Source organism: Lipotes vexillifer, unplaced genomic scaffold (assembly GCF_000442215.2).
Source record: "Lipotes vexillifer unplaced genomic scaffold, Lipotes_vexillifer_v1.1 scaffold408, whole genome shotgun sequence".
Taxonomy (NCBI): Eukaryota; Metazoa; Chordata; class Mammalia; order Artiodactyla; family Lipotidae; genus Lipotes; species Lipotes vexillifer.
This window is the reverse complement of record NW_006787469.1, coordinates 429,321-445,600: the sequence shown is the minus strand read 5'-3', so window position 1 is coordinate 445,600 and position 16,280 is coordinate 429,321. Positions and strand designations below refer to the sequence as shown.

At 40.4% G+C, this 16,280-nt stretch overlaps 1 protein-coding gene and 1 pseudogene across 1 annotated transcript in view; one reads left to right on the top strand and one right to left on the bottom strand.

The window, feature by feature from the left end:
• The window catches only part of STARD9 (StAR related lipid transfer domain containing 9), a 137,047-nt gene that overhangs the window by 54,606 nt on the left and 66,161 nt on the right, over nucleotides 1-16,280 (top strand). The window lies entirely within an intron of this gene.
• LOC103085810 (voltage-dependent anion-selective channel protein 1 pseudogene) lies at nucleotides 15,306-16,154 on the bottom strand (annotated as a pseudogene).

The following is a 16,280-nucleotide window of genomic DNA, read 5'->3' as shown; positions in this document are numbered from 1 at the left end:
TTTGATATTATGTGGGGCTGGGAGGTCTCTTCTTGACGAGTGTTCTGAAGTTGGCTCTCCCACCTCAGAGGCAGAGTCCTGATTCCTGGCTGGAGCAGCAAGAGCCTTTCATCCACTCGGCTGAATCACGGCAGAAACATTCTGCTAGTGTTGGAGGGTCTCCTGCAGAGGCGGAAGGTGGCTGTGGCTCACCGTGGGGACAAGGACACTGGCAGCAGAAGTTTTGGGAAGTACTCTTTGGCGTGAGCCCTCCCAGAGTCTATCCAGAGAAACTTTTAAGTGGGGACACTTGAGGAGATTCTTCAGGTCTATGTCATGGTTAAGAAAATTGCAGCCCTTCTGTCTCCTCTTCCCTCTATAGGTGGGAGCTCATGGATCCTTTAGCTTTCGGGGGGTTGTGAGAAGAGGGCTAGTCTATCAATCCCAAGCAGAAGATCCTAGGAAGACCCTGTGATATCCAGCCACAGAGTAATTTTCATTTTAGGGAGTGATATTTTCATACCACTAAAGGGTTGCATCGTGGGAATGGATCACTGCCACTATAGTTGGGCCTCTCTCATTGAGGCTAAGAACAGTTAGCTGCTGATGTCTGTCCTTTTTGTACCCATACTTCCTTGTTCAAATAAGAGTAATAAAATAACTTCAGTGAAGCGATGAGGCAGAGAGATTTGTTTGGCTGTTTCTGGGGTTACTTGCCTGGATGTTTGTTACTCCTAAGATGGGAGATCTTTAGTCCTTGGGATGAACTTTCCACAGTTGACAGCCAGGTATTAAGAGATGGCAAGTGGAGGTCTGAAGGTTTTTCAGGGAGAGTAAAGTGACCTAGTTGTTCTGTTGTTTCACCCAGAATTCTGACTTCTTGAAGGATTGAAATGACAAGGATACATTTTAGATTTTGTGGTAGTGCAGTCATGAGGTCACCCTCACTTAAGAGAGAAGGCCTTTATCCGGGGGGCATTATTCGAAGAAGGGACTTATCTGAAAGCAAGCTTAAGACACAGGTTTAGTGCCACCTATGCTATGAAGAATTTTCTACCCCAGCCCACAGTCTTTTTTCCTTCTCGAAATATAATATTATGTCTACCCTTCATTCTTTTTCTACTATGTAAAAGTATTGAACTTTTTACTAACTCTGTGATCATTGTAGATCGAGACAGTATTTCAAGTGTCTTTCAGATCGCCCACAGAGACCATGCAATGCTAGGGCCCTGTTAGGAATTGCTGCCGAGGTGAAGAGAAATCCAGTTCTGGGACCTGCCAGTCTCAAAACTGGTTTCTTTCAATATAATAAAAAAAGCAGACTCACAGATATAGAGAACAAATTAGTGGTTATGGGGGTGGGGGGGCATATTGGGGTGGGGGGATGGGAGGTACAAACTATTGGGTGTAAGGTAAGCTACAAGGATGTATGGTACAACATGGGAAATATAGCCAATATTTTGTAATAACTGTAAATGGAATGTAACCTTTAAAAATTGTATAAATATACAGTGGAGATGGGCTTCCCCGGTGGCACAGTGGTTGGGAGTCCGCCTGCCGATGCTAATCAAGACAGTATGGTACTGGCACAAAAACAGAAAGATAGATCAATGGAATAGGATAGAAAGCCCAGAGATAAACCCATGCACATATGGTCACCTTATCTTTGATAAAGGTGGCAGGAATATACAGTGGAGAAAGGACAGCCTCTTCAATAAGTGGTGCTGGGAAAATTGGATAGGTACATGTAAAAGTATGAGATTAGATCACTCCCTAACACCATACACAAAAATAAGCTCAAAATGGATTAAAGACCTAAATGTAAGGCCAGAAACTATCAAACTCTTAGAGGAAAACATAGGCAGAACACTCTATGACATAAATCACAGCAAGATCCTTCTTGACCCATCTCCTAGAGTAATGGAGATAAAAACAAAAATAAACAAATGGGACCTAATGAAACTTCAAAGCTTTTGCACAGCAAAGGAAACCATAAACAAGACCAAAAGACAGCCCTCAGAATGGGAGAAAATATTTGCAAATGAATCAACTGACAAAGGATTAATCTCTAAAATTTACAGGCAGCTCATGCAGCTCAATACCAAAAAAATAAACAACCCAATCCAAAAATGGGCAGAAGACCTAAATAGACATTTCTCCAAAGAAGATATACAGACTGCCAACAAACACATGAAAGAATGCTCAACATCATTAATCATTAGAGAAATGCAAATCAAAACTACAATGAGATATCATCTCACACCAGTCAGAATGGCCATCATCAAAAAATCTAGAAACAGTAAATGCTGGAGAGGGTGTGGAGAAAAGGGAACACTCTTGCACTGTTGGTGGGAATGTAAATTGATACAGCCACTATGGAGAACAGTATGGAGGTTCCTTAAAGAACTACAAATAGAACTACCATACAACCCAGCAATCCCACTACTGCGCATATACCTTGAGAAAACCATAATTCAAAGAGTCATGTACCAAAATGTTCATTGCAGCTCTATTTACAATAGCCCGGAGATGGAAACAACCTAAGTGTCCATCATCGGATGAATGAATAAAGAAGATGTGGCACATATATACAATGGAATATTACTCAGCCATAAAAAGAAACGAAATTGAGCTATTTGTAATGAGGTGGATAGACCTAGAGTCTGTCAAACAGAGTGAAGTAAGTCAGAAAGAGAAAGACAAACACCATATGCTAACACATATATATGGAATTTAAGAAAAAAAATGTCATGAAGAATCTAGGGGTAAGACAGGAATAAAGACACAGACCTACTAGAGAATGGACTTGAGGATATGGGGAGGGGGAAAGGTAAGCTGTAACAAAGCGAGAGAGAGGCATGGACATATATACACTACCAAACGTAAGGTAGATAGCTAGTGGGAAGCAGCTGTATAGCACAGGGAGATCAGCTGGGTGCTTTGTGACTGTCTGGAGGGGTGGGATAGGAAGGGTGGGAGGGAGGGAGACGCAAGAGGGAAGAGTTATGGGAACATATGAATATGTATAACTGATTCACTTTGTTATAAACCAGAAACTAACACACCATTGTAAAGCAATTATACTCCAATAAAGATGTAAAAAAGAAAAAAAAAAAAGGCATGTACCAATATGTTCATTGCAGCTCTATTTATAATAGCCAGGACGTGGAAGCAACCTAAGTGTCCATCAACAGATGAATGGATCAAGAAGATGTGACACATATATCCGATGGAATATTACTCTGCCATAAAAAGAAACGAAATTGAGTTATTTGTAGTGAGGTGGATGGACCTAGAGTCTGTCATACAGAGTGAAGTAAGTCAGAAAGAGAAAAACAAATACCGTGTGCTAACACATATATATAGAATCTAAGGGGAAAAAAAAGTCATGAAGAACCTAGGGGTAAGATGGGAATAAAGACACAGACCTACTAGAGAATGGACTTGAGGATATGGGGAGGGGGAAGGATAAGCTGGGACAAAGTGAGAGAGTGGCATGGACATATATACACTACCAAATGTAAAATAGATAGCTGGTGGGAAGCAGCCACATAGCACAGGGAGATCAGCTCGGTGCTTTGTGACCACGTAGAAGGGTGGGATAGGGACGGTGGGAGGGAGTCAGAAGAGGGAAGAGATATGGGAACATATGTATATGTATAACTGATTCACTTTGTTATAAAGCAGAAACTAACACACCATTGTTAAACAATTATACTCCAATAAAGATGTTAAAAAAAAATTTCTGTTGCTCATAAGCCACCCAGTCTATGGTAATCTGTTGTAGCAGCCCGAACTGACTAAGACCATCCCAGATTCTTAATTTCCCAGCACAGAGAAGATCTGGGCTGGCAGGATGCTTAGAGCGCATTTGGTCCAAGACCTACATATTCCAAGTTAAGGAAACCACAAAGGCCTGGGTTCCAAGTCTTACTCCAGTACGTACTAGCTATATGACCTTGGCCAGACCCCGGAGCCCTGAGTTTTCTCATGTATAAAATCAAGATTGTCGTATATCCTGATATTGTATCAGAATTCTGATATTGTATCAGAATTCTGATATTGTATCAGAATTCTGATATTGTATCAGAATTCTGATATTGTATCAGAATTCTGATATTGTATCAGTGGTCATGAAGAACCTAGGGGTAAGACGGGAATAAAGACACAGACCTACTAGAGAATGGACTTGAGGATATGGGGAGGGGGAAAGGTAAGCTGTAACAAAGCGAGAGAGAGGCATGGACATATATACACTACCAAACGTAAGGTAGATAGCTAGTGGGAAGCAGCTGTATAGCACAGGGAGATCAGCTGGGTGCTTTGTGACTGTCTGGAGGGGTGGGATAGGAAGGGTGGGAGGGAGGGAGACGCAAGAGGGAAGAGTTATGGGAACATATGAATATGTATAACTGATTCACTTTGTTATAAACCAGAAACTAACACACCATTGTAAAGCAATTATACTCCAATAAAGATGTAAAAAAGAAAAAAAAAAAAGGCATGTACCAATATGTTCATTGCAGCTCTATTTATAATAGCCAGGACGTGGAAGCAACCTAAGTGTCCATCAACAGATGAATGGATCAAGAAGATGTGACACATATATACGATGGAATATTACTCTGCCATAAAAAGAAACGAAATTGAGTTATTTGTAGTGAGGTGGATGGACCTAGAGTCTGTCATACAGAGTGAAGTAAGTCAGAAAGAGAAAAACAAATACCGTGTGCTAACACATATATATAGAATCTAAGGGGAAAAAAAAGTCATGAAGAACCTAGGGGTAAGATGGGAATAAAGACACAGACCTACTAGAGAATGGACTTGAGGATATGGGGAGGGGGAAGGATAAGCTGGGACAAAGTGAGAGAGTGGCATGGACATATATACACTACCAAATGTAAAATAGATAGCTGGTGGGAAGCAGCCACATAGCACAGGGAGATCAGCTCGGTGCTTTGTGACCACGTAGAAGGGTGGGATAGGGACGGTGGGAGGGAGTCAGAAGAGGGAAGAGATATGGGAACATATGTATATGTATAACTGATTCACTTTGTTATAAAGCAGAAACTAACACACCATTGTTAAACAATTATACTCCAATAAAGATGTTAAAAAAATTAAAAATTAATTAAAAATTAGAAAAAGAAAGACTGGTTTCTTTCAGAATAATGATTCTTCTCCTCATTGGGTATGGCATAGGTTCCAGTTGGCCTTGTTTATCTTTACCTGCATTTCAAAATTTCTCTTGTAGTTTCTTTCTCCTCCTGTTCCTTGGAAACTGTTTAAGCAGCAATTTCCATGGTATACACTGCATGGATATACATATATGATATGAATAAATATGGGAAATAAATCTCTCTGTAGTTCACAGTGTAAAGTGGAGAAACCAAGTAGGAAATCTAGTTTCATCTGTCAAAGTCAGATATAGGCCGTTGCCTGTTTTCTCTGGAAAAATCTGCTACAAAAAACGAGGGGCAGGACCCAAATGATGTTGATTAACCCCTAGCTGGGCTTACAGTGGAAATGGACTGTGAACGTTTATACTGGGCAGAGACCCAAAGATCAGTGACCTGCAGTGGCGTTGAGGGACTGGCCTGACATTTATGAAGAGTGGGCAGCATTTCCTGATAACTTTGTGGGGTTGTTTTGGCAAAGCTGGCACAGTTGAGGCTTTCTTTCCCTTCCTAGATACCTTGTTTGCTCTTTGGGTAAGCTATAGCCAGGTGGACAGTGGAGCCTGGGCTGTGGCTTAGATAGACTTGGATACCTGATGGGTGGGGCTATAGCATGCTTTCCTACTGAGAAATTAAATAGAATTTTAAATGAAAATATTAAGTTGTCTAATTATAAATATAGGGAAAACTGTACTTATGAGTATCATAAATAAGTATAGTAAAATAAAAAATAAAAACAATTGGGTTTAGTTAGCATCTTCATTGTATTCAAGTATTCCTAATTACTATATTTACATCAGAATTTAAGACCTAAAAGGGACATTAGATATTATCTAGGAATAGAACAAAAGTCTGAAAGAGTAAGCTGTATACCAAAATGTTAACAATGGTTATCTCTAAATGGTGGGAGTATTTTTATCAGCATTTTCTGGGTTTTTTTTCTATTTTAAATATATTTATTTATGTAATAAAACATTATAGGAATACTTCTCATGGTGAATACTCAAATACTGATCCTTGTCAATAGAGATGACATCTATTACTGCATTAAATAGCAGTGTTACTAAAAGGGGAAAAAAAAGTCTTCTAGTACAGTCCTTTTAACAGTGGAGTTATAGACCAAGAGAGATACGTGATGTTTAAAATCCATTTAAATGGAATATATCATAGAATTTAAATGTTTTCTCATAAATATTTCTTAGGTAAATTAACAAAAACTGGTGAAGAATTTCTTTTCTGTGTGAAAATCATAGTTTATAATAGCAATTTCATTTTATAATAGAAATGTATGGGTCAAAAGGTACAAATTTACAGCTATAAAATGAATAAGTCATGGGGATATGATGTACAGTATGGTGACTATAGTTAATAATACTGTATTGCATATTTGAAAGTAGTTAGGTGGGTGGATTGTGCAAGATCACAGGAGGAGAAAAAATTTGTAACTGTACGGTGATGGATGTTAACTCAATTTATAGTGGTGATCGTTTTTCTTAAAAATAAATTTATTTATTTATTTATTTATTTATTTTTGGCTGAGTTGGGTCTTTGTTGCTGTGTGCGGGCTTTCTCTAGTTGCAGCAAGTGGTGGCTACTCTTGGTTGAGGTGTGCGGGCTTCTCATTGCTGTGGCTTCTTTTGTTGTGGAGCACGGGCTATAGGCACGCGGGCTCAGTAGTTGTGGCTCGCGGGCTCCAGAGCGCAGACTTAGTAGTTGTGGCGCATGGGCTTAGTTGCTCCGTGGCATGTGGGATCTTCCTGGACCAGGACTCGAACCCGTGTCCCCTGCATTGGCAGGCGGATTCTTAACCACTGCACCACCATGGAAGCCCTGTGGTGATCATTTTGTGGTATATAGAAATGTTGAATCATTATGTTATATACCTGAAACTAATATGTCAGTTATACCTCAACTTCTTAAAAAGCCTGGGAAAAAAGAGAAATGTATGAAGCCTTTCTGTGGGAAAGTATTAAGTATTAAGTATGAAGCCTTTCTGTGGGAAAGTATTAAGAACTTCATGTATTTTATTGGCTAGGTAACCTCTCTTTCAGTTACATGATTTTCATACTTATAGAAGGGAAAGAATGATCCTTAGACCCTAGCAAAACCGATAAGACATGAAGAAAGGGTTTAAATTTTTTTTTACGTTAATGGTTTCTGAAGATTTTTTAGAAATGAATATTTAATAAGATGGAAGTAGAAGTTTTTTTTGTTTGTTTTTTTGTTTCTGTTTCTTTTTGCGTACACGGGCCTGTCACTGTTGTGGCCTCTCCCGTTGCGGAGCACAGGCTCTGGACGCGCAGGCTCAGCGGCCATGGCTTACGGGCCTAGCCGCTCCGCGGCATGTGGGATCCTCCCGGACCGGGGCATGAACCCGTGTCCCCTGCATCGGCAGGCGGACTCTCAACCACTGCGCCACCAGGGAAGCCCGGTAGAAGTTTTTTAAAAGGCATCTGTGTGAAGATGGGGAATATTAACTATGGTGTCTATATTGGGATATCTGTTTTCCAAAAGTCCATGGTTCTTTTAAAGTACATGGGAGTACCAGCCAGAATGTTAACTCTTTTGAGTACTCCTTATACCAAAAAATGGAAAAAAATGAAGTGTACTAACAATAACAACAAAAACTAGCTCAGTAAAGTGCTTACTTTGTGCCATTGTTCTTAAAGTTTTACATGTATTTACACAGTTAATCCTCTCAAAAACCCTGTGAGTTTTAGGTGCTTTTTAATCTCCATTTCACAGGTGAGGAAACTGAGGGAAGGTTACTTGCCCCAGGAACCAGATTTCGAATCTATTAAGTTGCGAAGCCTGTGTTCTTAACCATTAAACTATAACTGTAGCTATTTAGAGGAAGGCAAATTATTCTAAGCCCTTTCCCCAACTCCAGGCCCCATTGTTATATTTTGTACATGAATACTCTCTTCAAATAATAGGCCCTGAACCCTAGTTTTCTGTACTGCTGCCACAAGTTTGGAGATAGGATGGGTCAGTAGATCCACAAATAGTACCAGCTACCTCATGGTCTCTGTGTGATGAGAAGTAAAAGTAAGTACAACTCTGGGCTACTTGAGGTTTTCCTAGCAGCTAACAGTGTTAGTGAAAACATATGTTTGAATAGTTTCCAGAGTTGTCTAGAATTATTTTCCAGTTTAAAGATGCCTACTAACACACGGTTTTTAGATTTATTATTATTATTATTTTACATCTTTATTGGAGTATATGTGTTAGTTTCTGCTTTATAACAGAGTGAGTCAGTTATACATATATATATGTTCCCATATCTCTTCCCTCTTTGTCTCCCTCCCTCCCACCCTCCCTATCCCACCCCTCCAGACAGCCACAAAGAACCGAGCCGGTTTCCCTGTGCCATGCGGCTGCTTCCCACTGGCTATCTACCTTACGTTTGTTAGTATATATATGTCCATGTCTCTCTCTCGCCCTAACACACCTCACCCTTCCCCCTCCCCATATCCTCAAGTCTGTTCTCCAGTAGGTCTCTGTCTTTATTCCTGTTTTACCCCTAGGTTCTTCATAACATTTTTTTTTCTTAAATTCCATATATATGTGTTAGCATACGGTATTTGTCCTTCTCTTTCTGACTTACTTCACTCTGTATGACAGACTCTAGATCTATCCACCTCATTACAAATAGCTCAATTTCGTTTCTTTTTATGGCTGAGTAATATTCCATTGTATATATGTGCCACATCTTCTTTATCCATTCATCCGACGACGGGCACTTAGGTTGTTTCCATCTCCGGGCTATTGTAAATAGAGCTGCAATGAACATTTTGGTACATGACTCTTTCTGAATTCTGGTTTCCTCAGGGTATATACCTAGTAGTGGGATTGCTGGGTCATATGGTAGTTCTATTTGTAGTTTTTTAAGGAACCTCCATACTGTTCTCCATAGTGGCTGAACCAATTCACATTCCCACCAGCAGTGCAAGAGTGTTCCCTTTTCTCCACACCCTCTCCAGCATTTATTGTTTCTAGATTTTTTGATGATGGCCATTCTGACTGGTGTGAGATGATATCTCATTGTAGTTTTGACTTGCATTTCTCTAATGATTAATGATGTTGAGCGTTCTTTCATGTGTTTGTTGGCAGTCTGTATATCTCCTTTGGAGAAATGTCTATTTAGGTCTTCTGCCCATTTTTGGATTGGGTTGTTTGTTCTTTTGTTATTGAGCTTCATGAGCTGCTTGTAAATTTTGGCGATTAATCCTTTGTCAGTTGCTTCATTTGCAAATATTTTCTCCCATTCTGAGGGTTGTCTTTTGGTCTTGTTTATGGTTTCCTTTGCTGTGCAGAAGCTTTTAAGTTTCATTAGGTCCCAGTTGTTTATTTTTGTTTTTATTTCCATTTCTCTAGGAGGTGGGTCAAAAAGGATCTTGCTGTGATTTATGTCGTAGAGTGTTCTGCCTATGTTTTCCTCTAAGAGTTTGATAGTTTCTGGCCTTACATTTAGGTCTTTAATCCATTTTGAGCTTATTTTTGTGTATGGTGTTAGGGAGTGATCTAATCTCATACTTCTATAGATTTATTTTTAACTAACATTTTCCCCTCCTTGAAATGTCCCTCTTACTTCTCACTTATCAATAATTTTTTTCAGTAGTTATTTATTTAGGCTGCTTCAGGTCTTAATTGCAGTATGCGGGATCTTCGTTGCGGTATGCGGGATCTTTTTTACTTGTGGCACGTGGCATGCTTGTGGGATCTAGTTCCCTGACCAGGGATCTAACTTGAGGCCCCTGCATTGAGAGCATGGAGTCTTACCCACTGGACCACCAGGGAAGTTCCAACAATTTCTGATACCTGTATTTGAAATCAATATTTATTTCATCATTTTGAACCCTTTTTCATCCTAAATGGAAATCGTAGTTTTTTTTTTGTTGTTGTTGTTGTTATGAGTCTACTTGGGGCTCAGAGAACATAGTATATAATAGAAAGAACTACAGAGCTACCAAAAACAAGCGAACAAACAAACAAAAAATTTATCAGTGAAAAGCTCCTTTAGGAAAATACAGTGCAACCATTATTCTTGGACCTTAAACGGTCATCGTGAAATCTCCAGAGACATAGTTGATTCTAACTGCTTTTGAGAAGGGTATGTCTGCTAAATGTCACTGATATCAGGGAAGTCCATTCCTTGAGATTTATCTTGTGGATCTTCTTTTTAAAAAAAAGACTTTATTTGTTAGGGCAGTTTTAGGTTTACAGAAAAATTGAGCACAAAGTGCAGAGAGATCCCATATACCGCCTGCCCCCAGACTATCAACATTTCACACTATTGTGGTACATTTGTGGCAGGTGGTGAACCTACATTGACTGATATATCATCTAATGTCCATAGTTTATATGAGGGTTCATTTCTGGTTTTGTTCATTCTTGGGTTTGACAAATGTATAGTGACATGTGTACACCATTATAGTATCATAGAGAGTAGTTTCAGTGCCCTAAAAATCGTGTGCGCTCCACCTGTCATCTGTCCCTCCCCAAACTTCTCCCAGTCACTGACGTTTTTACTGTCTCCATAGTTTTACATTTTTCAGAAATTCATATAGTTGGAATCATACAGTAAATAGCCTTTTCAGATTGGTTTCTTTCACTTAGCAATGTGCATTTAAGTTTCCTCCATGTTTTTTTTTTTTTTTTTTTTCTTGCGTTATGTGGGCCTCTCACTGTTGTGGCCTCTCCCATTTGCGGAGCACAGGCTCCGGACGCGCAGGCTCAGTGGCCATGGCTCACGGGCCCAGCCGCTCCGCGGCATGTGGGATCTTCCCGAAACGGGGCACGAACCCGCGTCTCCTGCATCGGCAGGCGGACTCTCAAGCACTGCGCCACCAGGGAAGCCCTCCTCCATGTTTTTTCATGGCATGATAGCTCATTTCTTTTTAGCACTGAGTAATATCCTGTCGTCTGGATGTACCACAGTTTACACATTCACCTATTGAAGGACACCTTGGTTGCTTCCAAGTTTTGGCAATTATGAATAAAGCTTCTGTAAACATCTGTGTGCAGCTTTTTGTGTGGATATGTTTTCAGCCCCTTTGGGTAAATACCAAGGAGCATGCTTGCCACATTGTATGTTAAGAATGATATGTTTAAATGGAATATTACTCAGCCATAAAAAGAGTTATTTGTAGTGAAATTGAGTTATTTGTAGTGAGGTGGATGGACCTAGAGTCTGTCATACAGAGTAAAGTAAGTCAGAAAGAGAAAAACAAATGCTGTATGCTAACACATATATATGGAATCTAAAAAAAAAATGGTTCTAAAGAACCTAGGTGCAGGACAGGAGTAAAGACGCAGATGTAGAGAATGGACTTGAGGACATGGGGAGGAGGGGGAAGGGTAAGCCGAGATGAAGTGAGAGAGTGGCATGGACATATACACTACCAAATGTATAATAGATAGCTAGTGGGAAGCAGCCACATAGCACAGGGAGATCAGCTCGGTGCTTTGTGACCACCTAGAGGGGTGGGATAGGGAGGGTGGGAGGGAGGGAGACGCAAGAGGGAAGAGATACGGGAACATATGTATATGTATAACTGATTCACTTTGTTATAAAGCAGAAACTAACACACCACTGGAAAGCAATTTTACTCCAATAAAGATGTTAAAAGAATAATATTTTTATTTTATAAATAAAAACACAAAAAAACAAAAAACTGGCAAAATGTCTTCCAAAGTGTCTGTACCATTCTGCATTCCCATCAACAATGAATGAGATTTCGTATTGCTCCATATCCTTGTCAGCATTTGGTGTTGCCAGTGTGTTGGATTTTGGCCATTCTAACAGGTGTGTGGTGGTATCTCCTTGTTTTAATTTGCAACCCTAATGACATGATGTTGAACATCAAAAATTCTGTTTCCTAGATTCAGTTGCCCTTAGGAAATGAGTATTGCTAGGGATTTTGGATTGGGCTTCAGGTGTTGTGAGTCCCAGTACAGAAGCATCCAGTGGACTATCCCCTATCTAGCGCATCCTTAAAAAGACTGGAAGTGCTGTGTCACATAAAATTAACCTGTCTGTTGAATGCTTTCTTCTATTTATATTCCAGAAAAAATAAAGTTACCCTGCTCATCTCTCCTCCTGAACTGGACCCTCTAGCTTTAGATTGCCTTTTGGTGATTTATTTTAGCCTTCAAACTGTTCTTGGTATTCATATTGAGCTGTTTCCATCTGCTTCATTATAGTACCACAGTCAGAGTGAACCACGGTGTCATCTGGCTCTGTTGTGCTCTATTTAGGGCTCTGGTTTTTCCTAGAATTTATGATGAGCTAAGCCTCACAGTTCTTGAAGAATGGAATCTTAACTTTCTACCAGTTCCACGTTCGGAGGCTACTAGTTTTGCTTGTTCACATCTTTTACTGTTGAGTGAAAATGGTATCTTCAAAGATGTTTTTCATAAAACCTCCAGGTGATTATTTGAATTTGGATAAAGACATGGGCGGAGTAACATTCTGTTCTCTTCCTTTACAATTCACTGAGCTCATTCTGCTCTGCTGTGTGAGTGGTGGGAAGAAATAACACTTTCACTAGATGTGGCCTTGCTCTGTCTGCACCTCTGTTTCCACTTTCTACTGGAGCACTAGAAAGAAAGGTTGAATTTTGGGGAACATTTCCAACTAGTAAATGGGTGGCAGCCAACTCAAGTGGTCTGGTGAAGAGAAATAACCTCTCCTTCCTTCAGTCCCTGGGAATTTTACCAAGACAGATGTTAGGAGGCAAAGAGAACTCTGCCCAATTTTCAGTTTTGCTAATATAGAGGTGAATGAATGGCGAGTACAGAGCTGGGAGGGAGATTGGGGAAGGGGGTGGGAATGGTCCAAGGTCCAAATCTTTCACCACTCCCTGGGTTATTTTGGCCCTATGCCTGAATATTAGAAGCACTAAAAAAAAACAAACAAAACATAAATAGTTCATTGGTCAAGAAGCATAACTATAGCTACTAAAACACAATAAGGTAGTAGACTCTTAGGTCAGCAACTGCTATCTTCGTTCCCGTGGTCCCTAGTTACGTGTGTTATCTCACTTAATCTTCACAACAAACCTGTGATACAGTTACAAAATATCCACTTTACTGGGAAAGAAACTGAGGCTTACAAATTTTAAGTAAAATTTTGTGGGACCATACAAATTTGTATGGTCCCACAGCTATGAACCATAAGAACAGTATTCCAATTTGGAACCAATTTGGAACCGTATCAGGAGATTCACAGAATTTAAGGGAAAGTAGAAAAATGAGCAGGAAACCATGGAGCCCTAGGTAGCAGGGAAGCCAGGCAAAGCCATATCACAGAATAGTCTGATTTGAGCACCACACTTGGCACTTGTATGTTCAGGATGTAGTACTGATGGACTCTCGATGCCAACAAGGAGAATTTATTCCTTTGTTTTTGTGTCATTCTTTGAAAATTCAAGTGCAAGCACCTAGTTGGCAGGCCTCATTTCACATGTTCGTGTTCTAGCCACCAGGAGGTGGAGAGGGTTTCCTGGACTATTTGGCTTCCGTCGGGGGGGGTTGGGCCCTGCTTCCAGCCAAGACTGACACAATCAGGTTCCCCCCTCAGATAGGAAGAGTATTTGGATGCTGAGTAGCAGCAATACAAAGGGTAAATGCCCACCATACCATCTGTGTATGCAAATGTCCATGTGGCAGTCTGCTGAGGACTGGTTCAACTGGAAGCTATGCCTTCCCCATAAGCCAGGCTGAGCTGTCCTGAGCCTGGGGTCTGCCTGACAGAGTCCAACAGGACTTTCAGACACTACACAAAGTACAGGGGTTTTTATAGGAGGACCTCTGGCTGTTTCTGATTCATTAAAGCTGACCACTACAGAGATGAGTGACAGTGGAAGCAGTCAGCTGTTAGGATCAGTCTGAAGAGGCAGCATGTAGAAAAGGGCCCCACAGGGAAAACTCCTCCCTAACTTCTGGGCTTAACTGATTCTCATTGTGGTGTCTTGAGACCCTGAGTTTGTGTGAATTGTTACTGGGCAGTATTTCATTGTAGCTTTACCTGATTAACCATATTAAACTTTTTTTTTTTTTTGGTAATGGGAAGGAAAAAGAATGTACATGGTTTTTCTTTACTAATTTGCTTGCGTGTCTTTGCCTTTCTCCCAGACTCTTTTTGCCTTAAGGTTAGGGACCATATATATCAATTTTGTGTCTTTAATGTCTAGCCTTGTGCCCGGCATATAGTAAGCACTTTGAAAAATATTTGACTGACTGAATGAATGAATTTTCCTTAGCAATCTTCTTTTTTTTTTAAGGTTTCAGTATTTCATTCAAATTTTATTTTTAAGTGATGTTAATTATAGCATTTGAAGGGGAGGAACTAATTCCATACAAAATGGAAGACTCTAAAACGTACCCATTAAACTGCTAAAAAATAAACTGAGTGGCGAAAATACAACAGAAGTTCAGTTTAGATTCTGAGTGTTGTCCCCATGTGATTACAGTTACAGAGACTCTTCCCAGCTTGCAGCTGGAGCTCTTAAAAGCTATTTCATACTCTGGTGCAAGGGCAAAAAAACACAACATGAGAAAAAACACAATTAAGTCCTGAATTATTGGCTTCATCACATCCGCCTTCTCCACCCCAAAATGGCACAAAAGAAACAGCAACCACGCCCCGCAGACTACTTTTTCGTGTAAAAGAGGTGATAGATTGGGGTGGAAAAAGTCCCTGCCTAAAAAAGTCCCTTTCAGATCAGTTTGTATACACCATCAAAGAGCCTCTCCTCAATCAGGGTAGGAAACCAAGGTTCAATTCTCAGGAAGTCACAATTTCATTCATTTACTCAATACGAATTTACAAATTACAAAGTGCCTGCAAATTATCAACTTCCACTTGCAGCCATTTCTAGGTAAAAAAGAAACCTGACATCTCTAGAGGGGCCAGCAGGCTCCCCCTCAAGTCTACAGCTGAAAGGACCTTTTTTGAAATTGGGTTTCTTCTGTACCTCTGCAAGGGTAACACCCTAAAGCTGAATCATCTTTAACCTGGAAGTCTAACATGATATTTAGTGATACTTTCATCCCAGACATATAACATTAAAAGGTACACTAAATTCTGAAGGTAGCTATGCTGCAAAATAGTTTAAAATTAAATGATTGTACAGTATTCATTTATGCTTGAAACTCCAGTCCTAGACCAAGCTTGTGGCCAGCAGCGTTGACATTCTTGCCATGCAGCAGAACTGACCGTGTCAGTTTGATACCTGGCTTTAGGGTCTGAGTATATCCTAACCCTATCAGGCTGGAGCTATTCACTTTAACCAAGAAGCAGGCGTCAGGGTCGATCTGGTACTTGGCTGTTATTCCGAAGTGAGTGTTACTGTTTCCTGCTGTTCAGGCCAGATTAACAGCAGTCTCCAACTTGTTCACTTTCTGATAAATGGAGCCGCCAGACTCTGTCCCATCATTTACGTTAGTGTGAAGCTGGAACTCATCCGTCTTGTAGCCATCTGCAGAGTTGCTCTGGGTCACTCAAGGCTTTGCGGTCTCAAAATTCACCTGGTAGCCAGCCAGCCAGCCTTCATAACCCAGCACCAGAGCACCCCAGATGGAAGGCCCGGCAATGTTGAAATCGACATCACAACCCAGGTTGATATGTTCCCCCTTGTACCCTGTCTTGATTTTAGCATTTTTTTTCCCCAGTGTTTGGTGAGAAGGATGAATCGAAGGTCAGCTTCAGGCCACGTGCAAGCTGATCTTCCACGGTAGTCTCCGTGCGTAGTGTGTTGTCAGTGTTCCATTTCTGCGTAAACGTTAGAGCATATTTGGTCCATCTGTACTTGCTTTCCAGACTGCCCGTCACTTTGGTGGTCTCGGTGTTGGCTGAACCTAGCTTGTAAATTCCAGTCCATTCTCAGATTTTGTTTTCAAATCAAGTTTTATTAAGCCAAATCCATAGCCCTTGGTGAAGACATCCCTGGCAGATTTGCCAAGATCAGCCTATGTGCGAGGCACAGCCATCTTCTGCTCAGAAGCGGTGGCAGTCAGCAATCTTTTTTTGAAACTGAATTGATTCTCATAAAACAGTGGGGAATTTATAGTCATGGATGTTTGAAACATATTATTTTAGGTTAAAAAATAATTTAA